The sequence below is a fragment of the Daphnia pulex genome, chromosome 7, assembly GCF_021134715.1.
Source record: "Daphnia pulex isolate KAP4 chromosome 7, ASM2113471v1".
Lineage (NCBI taxonomy): Eukaryota > Metazoa > Arthropoda > Branchiopoda > Diplostraca > Daphniidae > Daphnia > Daphnia pulex.
The window spans coordinates 5007454-5020969 of NC_060023.1; the positions used below are offsets into that span (position 1 = coordinate 5007454).

General features: G+C 39.9%; 2 long non-coding RNA genes across 2 annotated transcripts; one reads left to right on the forward strand and one right to left on the reverse strand.

Annotated features, from left to right (window-relative positions):
• Positions 1-9338: 9338 nt before the first annotated feature.
• LOC124197835 lies at positions 9339-10425 on the forward strand. Its single transcript, XR_006876359.1, has 4 exons — positions 9339-9549; positions 9633-9760; positions 9820-10076; positions 10132-10425. It is a non-coding gene; the product is annotated as an uncharacterized LOC124197835 (long non-coding RNA).
• A 1104-nt stretch (positions 10426-11529) lies between these two features.
• LOC124197834 lies at positions 11530-12766 on the reverse strand. Its single transcript, XR_006876358.1, has 4 exons — positions 12557-12766; positions 12346-12473; positions 11878-12286; positions 11530-11822 (listed from the first exon to the last, which is right to left on the reverse strand). It is a non-coding gene; the product is annotated as an uncharacterized LOC124197834 (long non-coding RNA).
• Between the last annotated feature and the right edge of the window lie 750 nt (positions 12767-13516).

Below are 13516 nucleotides of genomic sequence, written 5' to 3' on the forward strand. Positions count from 1 at the left end.
ATTACATAATAGCTGGAATTCGGTGAAGTTGACTTCCAGGTTTCGGATTTACTTGAACTGGCTTCCTCCGGATGCCTCACTTCTTTTACGGAAACTGTAAAGGGAAGAAAAGGACCAGTGCGTTAGTAAACCATAGTAACGCGATGGTGGGTGGGAAATAAATACACTCGGGTCTTGAAACTTGTCCTAGGAAACATCTCAATTGCCTGAGTAATTTTTGAGTAATTGCCTAAGTTGTCGGCCTAAGGTAATAAAAAATCCACTACCGTGCCTACGTCCCAAAACATTGCGTATTTTGGGACTGAGTGTTTCCTATTGTAAGCTCCTTTCATTAGCTTCAGCACCAGTGGGCGTTTGCCTATGTCGACACCACATGTTCTGCCCAGCGTCGAGGAAAGCATGGACCGGGCGACGTTTACCGTCCTAAACCATACAGTAACAGACCAATTTTTTCCAATCATCATCTAGCGGTAAAAATGTTCATTAGTATGCATAGAAGATAGCACGCAGAAGTAAATAAAAAAGAAAAGATGTAATGCAATTTTTTTTTTATTTCCCTTTTTTTATATATTGAATAGGCGGTTATTTCTAATTTCAATCATTTTCATTGGGGGTGGTGGCGGTAGCGGAACATTTAGTTCCATCCTTCCAATCCTCAAATTTCAATTGGTCTCCGCTGCTTTTGCCTTGGCTGTTGCAAGGTGGTGGAGGTGGAGGAGGGCCATCGGCTACTTGTCGATCCTCGCCAAGGTTTCCACTGTTGTCCCATGGGCCATCCTCTGCTGGACCGTTCTGAAGCCAAGGTGGCACATTGTGTATCGGGTGGTCTTTGAGGGTGACGGTGACGGCGACAGTTACGGTGCATTTCAAGTTAGGGTCAGGAGCTAGATGAAAATACAGTTTAGCATTTGAAAAATTTAAAAAAAAAACAGTAAACTGGACTGAAAACAGACAATAACCAGGAAAGATAGCAGGTAGAGATTTACGGTAGAATTTGTTGGCTCGTTGTGTTCCCTTAGCATGTTCAAATAACTTCAGTTTTTACATTCAGATTTTTTTATTCGTTCTTAATTTTGTGCTGAGTATATGTCTTCTGTAAATTGGTTGGCTGGACGCTGAATTATTTTATTTTCGTTACTGGATATGGCTTTTGTTGATAGGGAGATTAATTTACTCGTGATGTGTAGCTAGTATATAGAAGATAGTTTAAAATCCATCTATGCAGAAAGGATATTGGAAGAATAAATTATAAGGGGGCATGTTGATTGCTGAAAAGTGGAAACATATTCCTACATGGTGAGTTGCGAGTTTCTTATTCAGATTGTTTTCAGCAGGAAGTGAGTTGTATGAAGGGTTTTAGTGTTTCGTTGTCTTATGGAAAGTCGGTTGAGGAGTCAAAAAGGAAAAAAAATGTCTGCGATTTGATTCGTCGAAGGGAAGGTTTGGAATTCTGGATTTTTTTTTTTTGAAGGGACGGTTGCAAAGCTGTCGTTGCCATTGCCGATCATGGCTCTCATGAAGGACCAAGCCAAATTGTCCTTCGGCCATCTCTAGGGTCCAGGCTGCTGATAAGGAGGACCACGCTTGTTTTTTTAGTTGATGATCGTTCTTTTTTTAAAAGCTTCTGCTTTTTTCCAGGCCGTTCTCTTTTAATGACGATAGGGGACTGTCGCAATTCTTTTCCGTTTTTTTTTTAGATACGGCTGCCTGACAGTTTTTATTCCACCAGGAACGGCGGTGATCCTTCGAGGGAGGGGGGTTGAGATGGGTAGATTTTTTGGAACGTGGGATTGCTGGAGGCTAGAATGGCTTTCATGAATAGTTTTTAAAGTTGGGCGGGATCTTGAAGCTCCAAATAGGATGATGTGATGAGGAGGTTGTCGAGGGCTGCGTTCCATTGAGGCCACTTGGATTTATCGAAAATCCTAGACGAAGATTTGATGGTCAGTCGGACTGGGCTGACGTTAAAAGTAGTTATGATTGGGAGGTGGTCGCTATCGGTGTAGGGACCTTGTGTGGTAGTTGAGTTAAGGGCAAATTGAGATGATGCGTTGATGAGGTTGATGGTGGATTCTCTCCCGGATGCTGGATCGATTATGTTAGCGATATTAAGTGGAGTGAGGATTGCGGCGTCTGGGTGTTCAAGAATGGAGGAGTAGATGGATTTGCCCGCTGTGTTGTCGGTGGAATTTGATTTTCAAAGAGAATGGTGGGCATTGAAATCGCCTGCTATTATGAAGGGGTTTGGTCTGTTAAACAAAAGGTTGATATCTTCTGGAGGGCAGTCGCCTCTGGGGCAGTAAACTGAGAAACAATCGACTGGGCCCGTTTCTGTGGAAAGTTGTGCACCGATGACGTCTAGGGTGTGAGCGTTAAGGTGGGAGCGTTGATATATGAAGCTACTCTTTTTTGAGCTTTTTTGACCCCCCTCCCTCACAATCCTGCTTCCTAAGGGATGGATGAAAGGGGGTGTGGGATGCAGGATGCTGCTGCCTGGGCTTAGAGGGCCATCTGGGAGTCGTTTGTCGCTGTTGATGATGGGGGGGGGGGTGCTTTTGGCTACGTTTTGTGCCATCATATTGGTCAGATTTCCGAGGAGGGACTCTAATATGTCGAAGCAGGCAGATTGGGCAGTGGGGCTGGCTTTCTGTTTTGTTCTCTGGGTTGTCGAAGCGGACATCGAAGTGCCTGAAATTTTATAAATTTTTTTTTCGAATGTCTTCGAGGTCTTACGTGATGGATTGGATTGATGCGTTTATGTCGGGGATCGTTATTTTACAGATGAGTTTAATTCCCGCTTGGAGCGATGATAGTTGTTGGGACGCTGGATCTGAGAGAGAAGGCCGGGATGGAACGGAAGGGCGTGTTTTTGACCGCCTTGCTGAATCGGCGATTGTGTTGTAGACGGGCTTCTTTAATCGTAATGCCTTGGTCTGCCGTGGTTTTGAGGATTGCTTTCATTTCTACGAACTCCGGGCAGGTGTCGTTGTCAGTTTCGTGGGAGAGGCTATGACTGTTGAAGCATTTAGTGGAGCAGAATGACTCAATTGGGCGGGATTTTCCACTTTTTTTACAGCAGACTAAGCCTTGGCTACACCTGAAGGTGGGTTGACCAAGGTGCCAGCATTTTTTTGCAGCTGAATGGGGTTGGAAACGATTGTTGGACGCGATAGATCATAGCGGCAATTTTTACCCTGTCTGGGATTTTGGATGAGAAGGTTAGGATGAATGTTTCAGACAGGATTTTGGGGTGATTTCTTACGGGCAGACGCTTCTCGTGGACGACGTTTTGTTCGGTAAGAGCGGCTAGGATCTCTTATTCCTTGTCTAGGATTGGGAAACCGTGGATGACGCCTTTCGACATTATTGAGGAGATGACGGTTCTTGGAAGGGAGCATGAAATAGATCTACCAGCAATTTCGGAGGCTGACAGGATCGCATCTTGTTGAGCGATGGTCGATGAGCGCAGAGATCCCCGCCATAATTTCAGGGTCCCTTACTTCACCTACGAGATCACTAAGGGCACGATGGAAGGTGTTGCGTTCGGCTATTTTCATGTTGCGGAAGTTTGGTTGGTCGTCTGTGAGGTTTATTATTACTGCTAAATGGGGGGGGGGGGGCTGACGGGCGCCTATGGCAGGAAAGTCGGATGGCCGGGCGGAGTAGGGTTGCTTGCTTGTGGGGCTATTACCGAATTTAAACACCCTATCTTGCATCTTTGGCTCAGTTTCTTGGGAGGAAGGGTTCGATTACTAACTTTGTGATAATTTGTGCGATATTCTTTTGTGGGCATGAGGTGGAGCGAGGTTGCAGAAAACGCCAGGAGGATGAAAGCACTATATTGTGTCTGCGAGAAATTACACGTCTGCACGGTACCGTGGCCGAACTCCTAATTCATTGATAAATAATTTTTTTTTTTTTCATTAAATCAAACATTTCTAGGACTAAGACCAGCAACTTATCCTTTGTTGAGAAAGCTTCTTGTTGATTCTTTCATGTTCGTTCCTAATCCTAAAGCCCACCGAAGTTATGGCAGCTGGTAGAAAAAATTCTTTTTTTCCGTACCTAGGTAAAATATTCCTCGGATGCAACAAAAAACTCTGGGAATCCATTATTGTAGAGTAATATTCAATTTATCTTTATTTTGGTTTTAGGAATAATGTACACATAACCCAAATTTTCTAGGCGGAAACTAAAAGTTGTCCAACATTGGAACCTGAGAATTTGACTTGTGATAGGCCTAGCTACTTCTTCGTTGATGTCATCCAATGCTACTGCAGGTAAGTTTTTTATGCTTGCTCTGTTCAATTGCTCATAACCTATATTGTATTGATTGAATTCCCTTTAAATCTTACACTTTTCAGAGGAATTTTGATTGGTTAGTATAGAACAACCTAAGAATAACCAACACAATTTCGACGTTCGAAATTTGGTAACGACTCGCTCCAACGCTCCAATTCAATATGATTCATCATCCAAATTACAACGGTTTTGTTTGTATAAGTCACTATTCACCTAATTATTTGAGAAAATGCATTATTTAAACAATTCTACGGAATTGTCCAAATAAAAACAATTTTTAACATACCACATTGAACACTTAACAAGCGATCCACGACTCAAGTAGACCGAAATCCTGGAGCGGCTTTCCAGATCTAAATCCAGAAAAGGCCTTGAAAATCTATCAAAATTATAGCCATATTCGTCTCTGCACGCCGGATTTACCTGCGTTTGCAGAAAGACGAAATTCCCACCCATTAAGGAGTTATTTGACTGTAAAGTTTGGGTTTTTTATTTTCTCAGAAAGTAGGGGGACTTTTACATCGCTTTTCGGAAAAACGGGGGAGATAGAGCGAAAACTAATTTTATAAAAAGGTTTATTGCTATCTCAACCACCAAAATCCAAAAGGAATTTCTTTTCCGGATTTTATTGGTTGAGATTTGACTAATTGCCTGAGAGGTTCATTTTTCCCTTTTCCCTCTCTGAATGGCAGCCATTTTTTGTACTCTCCGCTGCGCTCCTTGCGGAAGCAAGCAGAAGGTTTTATCTGTTGGCCTTCATTTGAGACCCATAGAAGTCATATTGGCCTTCATATTTAGTGGAACCAAGCTGCACCAAGCCAGCATTTCCCAGTAGTTCAGGATTTGAACCAAATCGCCCGTACCGCCAAGTAAGGCAAAGCTTTCAGAGCTCTGGACTTTGGACTTTACACAGAGAAGGCCCTAAGCCATCTCCTTATCTCTGCCGAAACATGAGAAATATGCTGGCGATGGAAAATCGCGTGGAGGGGTTTCGCCCTTCAAATTGCTGTCTCTGAAGTGACAACACAAACGAAAAAGTAGGGATTATTGGTTAAAAAAGGAAAAACTAGATATTCTGATGACACTGATGACGATTCGGATATATATTGCTGATGACACTTTTAAGATTGGATCAAGCACATTAATCATATTCCCAATGCTGTTGGTAACAGACAAAAAGCATTTATAATTGATCTTGGCAAAATATGTTCCTTTTTTTGTATTTGGCGTAGGCCTACTCAGATTTGAGTGTTGCCATGGCTCAAATTGCACACAATACATAATAGATGACAGAAATAGAATTTTTTAACATTTGGTGGTACATTAGATAGATTTGTGTACAAGAGCTGTTCAATATGTTTAAATACAGATTTGATCAGGTAAAATTATGACGAGGCATTTTTTCGTAAAAACAGATTTGTTTAGGCAAAATTATGCAAGGCGATTTTGTATAAATTACAGATATGATCAGGTAAAATTATGAAGGGCAATTTGAAGGGCGATTTTGAAGGGCGATTTTGTGGTAGCCATACTATTGAGGGAGTTGGTATGAACTTTTGCTGATGGAATAATATAAAAAGCATAGTGAAACTAAAGAGAATAGTTCGCAGTGAGCAATTAATTTACGATTAGGGATTTAGAGTTTCTTTCATTATAAGTTTTTTTAAGGAGAGGCGTATGCTAAGCATATTTGTTTGAGGGCTAATTAAGATTGTACAATATATATATAGGGTAGTAGAGTAGTGGAGGGCAGCTTATGGTCAGTTTTACTGGCCGAGATCCAAACACCCAGTTAATTTTACAAAATGTACCATCTCGTTACATAGTTCCTTTTTTTGCAAAAATGCTAGTTGGTGGATGAAAGTCGATGTTCATCTGGTTGTACATTTTTTTAGCTTGTTTCTCATGATTTCGTGGTTTTGACATCTATAGATAAAATGTTCGAGTGTTTCCTCTTCGCTTTTTTACAGTTGCACATAGGTGAAGGGATTTTGTTTATTTTTTGCATATGGCTGTTGAGTTTGCTGTGGCCTGTGAGCACCTGGATGACTTGGTGGTGGATGTAGGCATGCTTGAGGATTGTTGCGTCTTTGATGGTTGGGAAGAAATCCCTAGTCGTTTCGTTCTTTTATCTGTGTGTCCATTCTTCGTTCCAGTTTTCTTTTAACTTAGATAAGATAACTTGGTGTACAAAGTTAGGTGACTGTGTATGAAACCGTTTGGTGATGCGGTTGATAGTGGTTTAATTGCCATCTTCGCTTTTTCTGGCTTGCTATAGAGATTCCTTTTGCCCCAATATTTTCTATCAGTCGTGAATCGTCGAAAATATGTTCTTAGCATCGGTGCAGATATGCGATAAAGATAACTAGGGTAACTATCCAAGTAAATGGTCATACCATAAATTTCTTGAGTGTTGAGTTAGATATCGAGTAAAAAATCTGCAATGAAATTTATTTAAAAAAAGTCTTAAATTAAGCCAGTATAAAAATAATTTCAGAATTCTCACCTGAAAAATTTGTATATTTTTTTCAAGTTGGCTAGAAGTTGTTAATCAACCCAAGTAAATAGAGCTAGGCATAGATATCAGAGTTCTATAGAAAACCCTGCGGCTCTAGGCTGCACAGGCAAATGTAATTATGATGTTCGTGAAATTCTAATCCGCATTCTGTTACTGATAACTGATAAAACAAGTTGCAGAAACAAAAATGATACAGAACATTTTTAGATGGGTTGAATAAAGCAAAATAGTACTTATTTGGGGATGTGGGGTGATGTGGACTAGAGCGTCAACGCTCTGGAAAAAGGCAATGAGGCTCTGGTTTCGATCCCCAGCTGAACCCGTCAACAAATTGTTAGTCGCGCCTGTAATGGCAGCACAGCACAGATTCTTGATAATAGTGTCAAGAAACATGACGTTAAATATACTATGATGTATAATACATCTCGATAAACTGAAGCGCCTTTGATCATGTTATGGAAAAGGCGCTATATAAATGTAATACATAATAATAATAATAATAATAATAATAATATTTAGATAACTTAAGAAATACAGACATTTAAGAAACATGCTTCGGATCTGGAATGCTGTTTAAAATATTGTCACGTAAACGTCGATCATCGAGACGATTCTGGGAAATGACGATAAGGGGACGACTGTACTTGGACGATGATGGTAGTCGGTGAAATAGGACTGAAACGTAATAGGACTGGTAGAAATAGGACTACGTTTTAGGACTAGTCAAATTAGGACTGGTCGAAATAGGACTACATATTGCAACTCACTATTGCCAGTCCTATTTCTCCTTACGAGCAGTCCTATTTCTACCATCCACTAGTCCTATTTCTACCTGTCCTATTTCAACAGATAAAAGATCTGGCATCCTTGTCGGATTTGCCAAAAGACGAATGAACTGTAGATCCGGCACCGTTCATATACTATTCAGCCAATTAAACTATGTTAGTAATAGTCCAGTTCGTTTTTCATTTGTAACTTGTATATTTCAAAACTTTTTTAACTTTTTTTTAAATAAAAAGGTTGAATACAATCATATTAATAAAGCCCATTTGTTAGAAATATCAATTTGATATGCAATTTAAGGTTTATTCGGAAATAAGATATTGTGTTAAAAGTTTCGATTTTTACGGGACTGACGCGCAGCCCAAGCCGGCCAGAAGGGGGGTCGGAGGGGGGGGATTGCACGTACCCATGGGAGAGGGGTAAGAGAAGGGGGGTTTACCTGGGCCATACCATACGGCACCATCTTTTCCCTATTGCTAAAACGTCAACGGTGATATAATGGTTAGCAATCCGTTCTATCATACCAATTGATAGAGGATCGAAGTTCGATTCTCGGTCAAGGCGAGATAAATGAAAATTTAATTTTGAAAATTTTAAATTACAACAGCCTCAGGTACTGTAATATCAATCGATCACAAATTGCATTATATAAATCAATATCTATGGTAATGAATAGCAAATTACCATTTGAACAATTTATTTCCTTTCTCTCAAATCAGCAATGGTGTATTGTTAATCAATTTGAGTTTCGAATTTTTGAAAAATAAAAATCGTCCAAAAGCTTCCAGCAACCACGCAATCACGCAACAATCACACACATAACGGCAGTTTTCTAAATCAAAAATAGTTTACTTATGGAAAGCGGGATTGTAACAAGATTAGTTACGACAAATACTCCAAGGAAATATGTCGAACCAACTTAGTCTCTCACTGGAAGAAATCCAAATGTTTTTTGACGATGTACCTGCTGCAGCTTCGACGCCATTGGAGCCTTTTGCAGGAGTAGTAGACTCCATTTTAGTTTAGTCAATTTGAGTTTTTTTTTCTATTATATTTGCTATTCATTACCATAGATATCGACTGCTCTATAAACCGCGGGCGTGTTGATTTATATAATGCAATATGTGATCGATTGATATTACAGTACCTGAAGCTGTTGTGATTTAAAATTTTCAAAATTAAATTTTCATTTATCTCGCCTTGACCGAGAATCGAACTTCGATCCTCTATCAATTGGTATGATAGAACGGATTGCTAACCATTATATCACCGTTGACGTTTTAGCAATAGGGAAAAGATGGTGCCGTATGGTATGGCCCAGGTAAACCCCCCTTCTCTTACCCCTCTCCCATGGGTACGTGCAATCCCCCCCGTCCGACCCCCCTTCTGGCCGGCTTGGGCTGCGCGTCAGTCCCGTAAAAATCGAAACTTTTAACACAATATCTTATTTCCGAATAAACCTTAAATTGCATATCAAATTGATATTTCTAACAAATGGGCTTTATTAATATGATTGTATTCAACCTTTTTATTTAAAAAAAAGTTAAAAAAGTTTTGAAATATACAAGTTACAAATGAAAAACGAACTGGACTATTACTAACATAGTTTAATTGGCTGAATAGTATATGAACGGTGCCGGATCTACAGTTCATTCGTCTTTTAGCAAAACCGACAAGGATGCCAGATCTTTTATCTGTTGAAATAGGACAGGTAGAAATAGCAACTTGATCTCGGTCGTCTGGACGAACCCTACCGACTCTCATGGGTACGACATTTAGACGGTAGGGTTCGTCCAGACGACCATAGGCACGGTAGCGCTCGTGGTGGCAGAGGGCTACAACACACTGTCCTACAACATACTGTCAATATAAACAAAGCAGTTCAAAAGTGTCAATTCAGGTTTATTGCAGGTTTAGTGCCGTTTCTCACAGTCACAGTATGTCAGGTAGAGATTTGATGAAAGATTCTCTGACCAGGCATCGAGCCAGAACCAAAGCCGATAAAAGAAAAACTGATGCTTTATAACAGGAACCTAAACGTTCAGGTAACTTCTTGACCGTAATTTTGGCAGAGGCAGAGGCCGAGTTACCCAGTCTGATGAAGTTGTAGCAGTTTCTAATCAAGAAACTGCTAGTGAAATAACTCCCAGTCTAATGGTAAGTTTATCAATATTTGTGTTCAAGTTTACGATTAAAAAATGTTCCATTGTTTACAGAAAGAAGTGGTGTACAGGATATCATTCATTCAGTCGAACTGGAAAAGACATCATTGAAGCAAGCATTTCACAATTTAACAAGTAGAAAAAGGAAGCAATCAAGAAAGCGAGTGGAAAACTCGCATGAAAGACAAAGAAGATGCTTGGGATGCCAAGAGAGATGCTGTCTTTCAAAACTACATTAGCTCCCGTTCCTACAGTGCAAGTAAATGTGGTGTATGTGAAAAAGGCACTAATCCTGTACATCACTGTTGAAGGTAATAGCGGTTTCTTGAATTATTTATGTAGATTAATAATTATCTTGTTTTATAGTGTCCCTTCCTGTCCAGAATGCAAAAGCCCTCATTCGTGTACTACGAAACCTGGTTCAAGAGACGTAACCGTAGTTACAGCCAATGGTAAATGAGGGCAACTTCACGGAGGACAACCGATTACCAGGATTACATCGACGAAGACACAGCCAATTATCAAGACTACGCTGATGAAGAAAATGAAGAAAAAAACTGTTATCCATCGTTTAAAACGCTCACATATATTGTCATGCAAATCTTGTAATCACATTTGAAATACAGCTATTGTTTGAAGGGAATAAAAGTATAATAATGAGCTTTTTGATTTGTTTCATGAACATTATTCGTCACCTTATAGGCATATCCGAGTGTGCGTGAAAATAAAATTGTTTGCAGTTAGTTATCCATGCGTATGTTCATAATAGACTTAATCTGACTTTAAATTTTTATTCAGCGTAAAAAGTTGAGTCAGAGGTGTAATTTTCATTTATATTGGTGGTCAGCCGCATAGTAGCGTGCGTGAAACTAAAAAAAATCGTTCGCAGTTAATTACCCATGCGTGTGTTTATTTTAGGCTTATTTTGACCTGATATTCTGACTCAGCGTAAAAAGTTGAGTCAGAGGTGTAATTTTCATTCATATTGGTGGTCAGCCGCATAGTAGCGTGCGTGAAACTAAAAAAATCGTTCACAGTTAATTACACATGCGTGTGTTTATTTTAGGCTTATTCTGACCTGATATTCCGATTCAGCGTAAAAAATTGATTAAGAGTTGTATTTTTCATTCATATTGGTGATAGCCTGCGGGAGTTATTGGTTTACGACACTTTTTTTTTATGGAAAAAAGCGCAGTAAGTCGCTTACCGTAACAGGGCGGACTTTTTTCAGAAAAAAATTAGATCGCAAAAAACTAAATCCCTCAGGCTAGTACCAAAATGAATGAAATTAACAACTATAACTCAACTTTTGACGCTGAATCGGAATATCAGGTCAGAATAAGCCTTAAATAAACACACGAATGTGTATTGAACTGCGAACGAATTTTTACTTTCACGCTACTCGCTAGGCAGCTGAACCACGAAGATTAATGAAAATTACAACTCTAACTCAAATTTTTATGCTGAATCGGAATATCAGGTGAAAATAAGCCTAAAATAAACACACGCATGTGTAATTAACTCGGTAATTAACTGCGAACGAATTTTTTTTAGTTTCACGCACGCTACTATGCGGCTGCCCACTAAAATGAATGAAAATTACAACTCTAATTCAAATTTTTACGCAGAATCGAAATATGAAGTCAGACTAAGTATAACATCAACACGCGAATGTATAATTTACTGTGAAAGAATTTTATTTTCACGCAGACTCGGAAAGGCATATAAGGATGACGAATAATGTTGATGAAACAAATCAAAAAGCTCGTAAGAATACTTTTATTCCCTTCAAACAATAGCTCTATTTCAAATGTAATTACAAGATTTGCATAAATATATGTGAGCGTTTTAAACGATGGATAATAATTGTTGTCTTCATTTTCTTCATCAGCGTAGTCTTGATAATTGGCTGTGTCTTCGTCGATGTAATCCTGGTAATCGGTTGTCCTCCGTGAAGTTGCCCTCATTTACCATTGGCTGTAACTACGGTTACGTCTCTTGAACCAGGTTTCGTAGTACACGAATGAGGGCTTTTGCATTCTGGACAGGAAGGGACACTATAAAACAAGATAATTATTAATCTACATAAATAATTCAAGAAACCGCTATTACCTTCAACAGTGATGTACCCATCTTCAGATATGAACTTGTTTTGGCGCAAGAATTTTAAATTTTCGCCATTCTCACACACCTCCCCATTGTGTAGTACCAATAACAGTTTGCGGTGAGTGATCATATCACATTTGCTGCAGAAATCTTGCTTGCAAGTAAAGCAACAAACAGGATTAGTGCCTTTTTCACATACACCACATTTACTTGCACTATAGGAACGGGAGCTAATGTAGTTTTGAAAGACAGCATCTCTCTTGGCATCCCAAGCATCTTCTTTGTCTTTCATGCGAGTTTTCCACTCGCTTTCTTGATTGCTTCCTTTTTCTACTTGTTAAATTGTGAAATGCTTGCTTCAATGATGTCTTTTCCAGTTCGACTGAATGAATGATATCCTGTACACCACTTCTTTCTGTAAACAATGGAACATTTTTTAATCGTAAACTTGAACACAAATATTGATAAACTTACCATTAGACTGGGAGTTATTTCACTAGCAGTTTCTTGATTAGAAACTGCTACAACTTCATCAGACTGGGTAACTCGGCCTCTGCCTCTGCCAAAATTACGGTCAAGAAGTTACCTGAACGTTTAGGTTCCTGTTATAAAGCATCAGTTTTTCTTTTATCGGCTTTGGTTCTGGCTCGATGCCTGGTCAGAGAATCTTTCATCAAATCTCTACCTGACATACTGTGACTGTGAGAAACGGCACTAAACCTGCAATAAACCTGAATTGACACTTTTGAACTGCTTTGTTTATATTGACAGTATGTTGTAGGACAGTGTGTTGTAGCCCTCTGCCACCACGAGCGCTACCGTGCCTATGGTCGTCTGGACGAACCCTACCGTCTAAATGTCGTACCCATGAGAGTCGGTAGGGTTCGTCCAGACGACCGAGATCAAGTTGAGAAATAGGACTAGTGGATGGTAGAAATAGGACTGCTCGTAAGGAGAAATAGGACTGGCAATAATGAGTTGCAAAATGTTGTCCTATTTCGACCAGTCCTATTTCTACTTAGTCCTAAATCGTAGTCCCATTTCTACCAGTCCTATTTGGTTTAGTCCTAAATCACCGCCAATCACGATGATGACATATAATGGTCACCTTAGTTTCTCCTTTATTTAAGACCACCCCCAAGTAGACGTAAGAGAGAGACGAGTTTGGCCCTGTCTGGTGTGTGGGTCTCTATTTTCTGATGTTGGGCACTGTCGTCCGTTTCGTATGTTGGAGTGACGGCAGTGCATGTGCTTTTGGGGAACTGAGTTCGTGCAATCACAGAGCCAGCTCCGTGAAACTACGCCACTGGTCGGCCACAGCAACGTGAAGCCCGCGCTAACCCGTTCGTGAAAATATTTCATGGCTGACAATTATTATTGCGTCTTTTAGAACACACTCGAGAAACTACGGATCGGTCCATGTTTCTACCACCGGAGTGAGGACTCGGAGCGGGTGACAAGTGACCGAAAAACAAAATTTTAGCATTATCATACGCACATTGAAAAACATCAAATAAAAAGACAAAATTTAAGATACAGTACCCACCAAACTATTAGGTATACACCACATACGAGTTCTCTACACCTCGGGCTTCATATTGCTGGCCACTAGACTATATGAAAGGGCCCCACAGTCCCCCGGTCT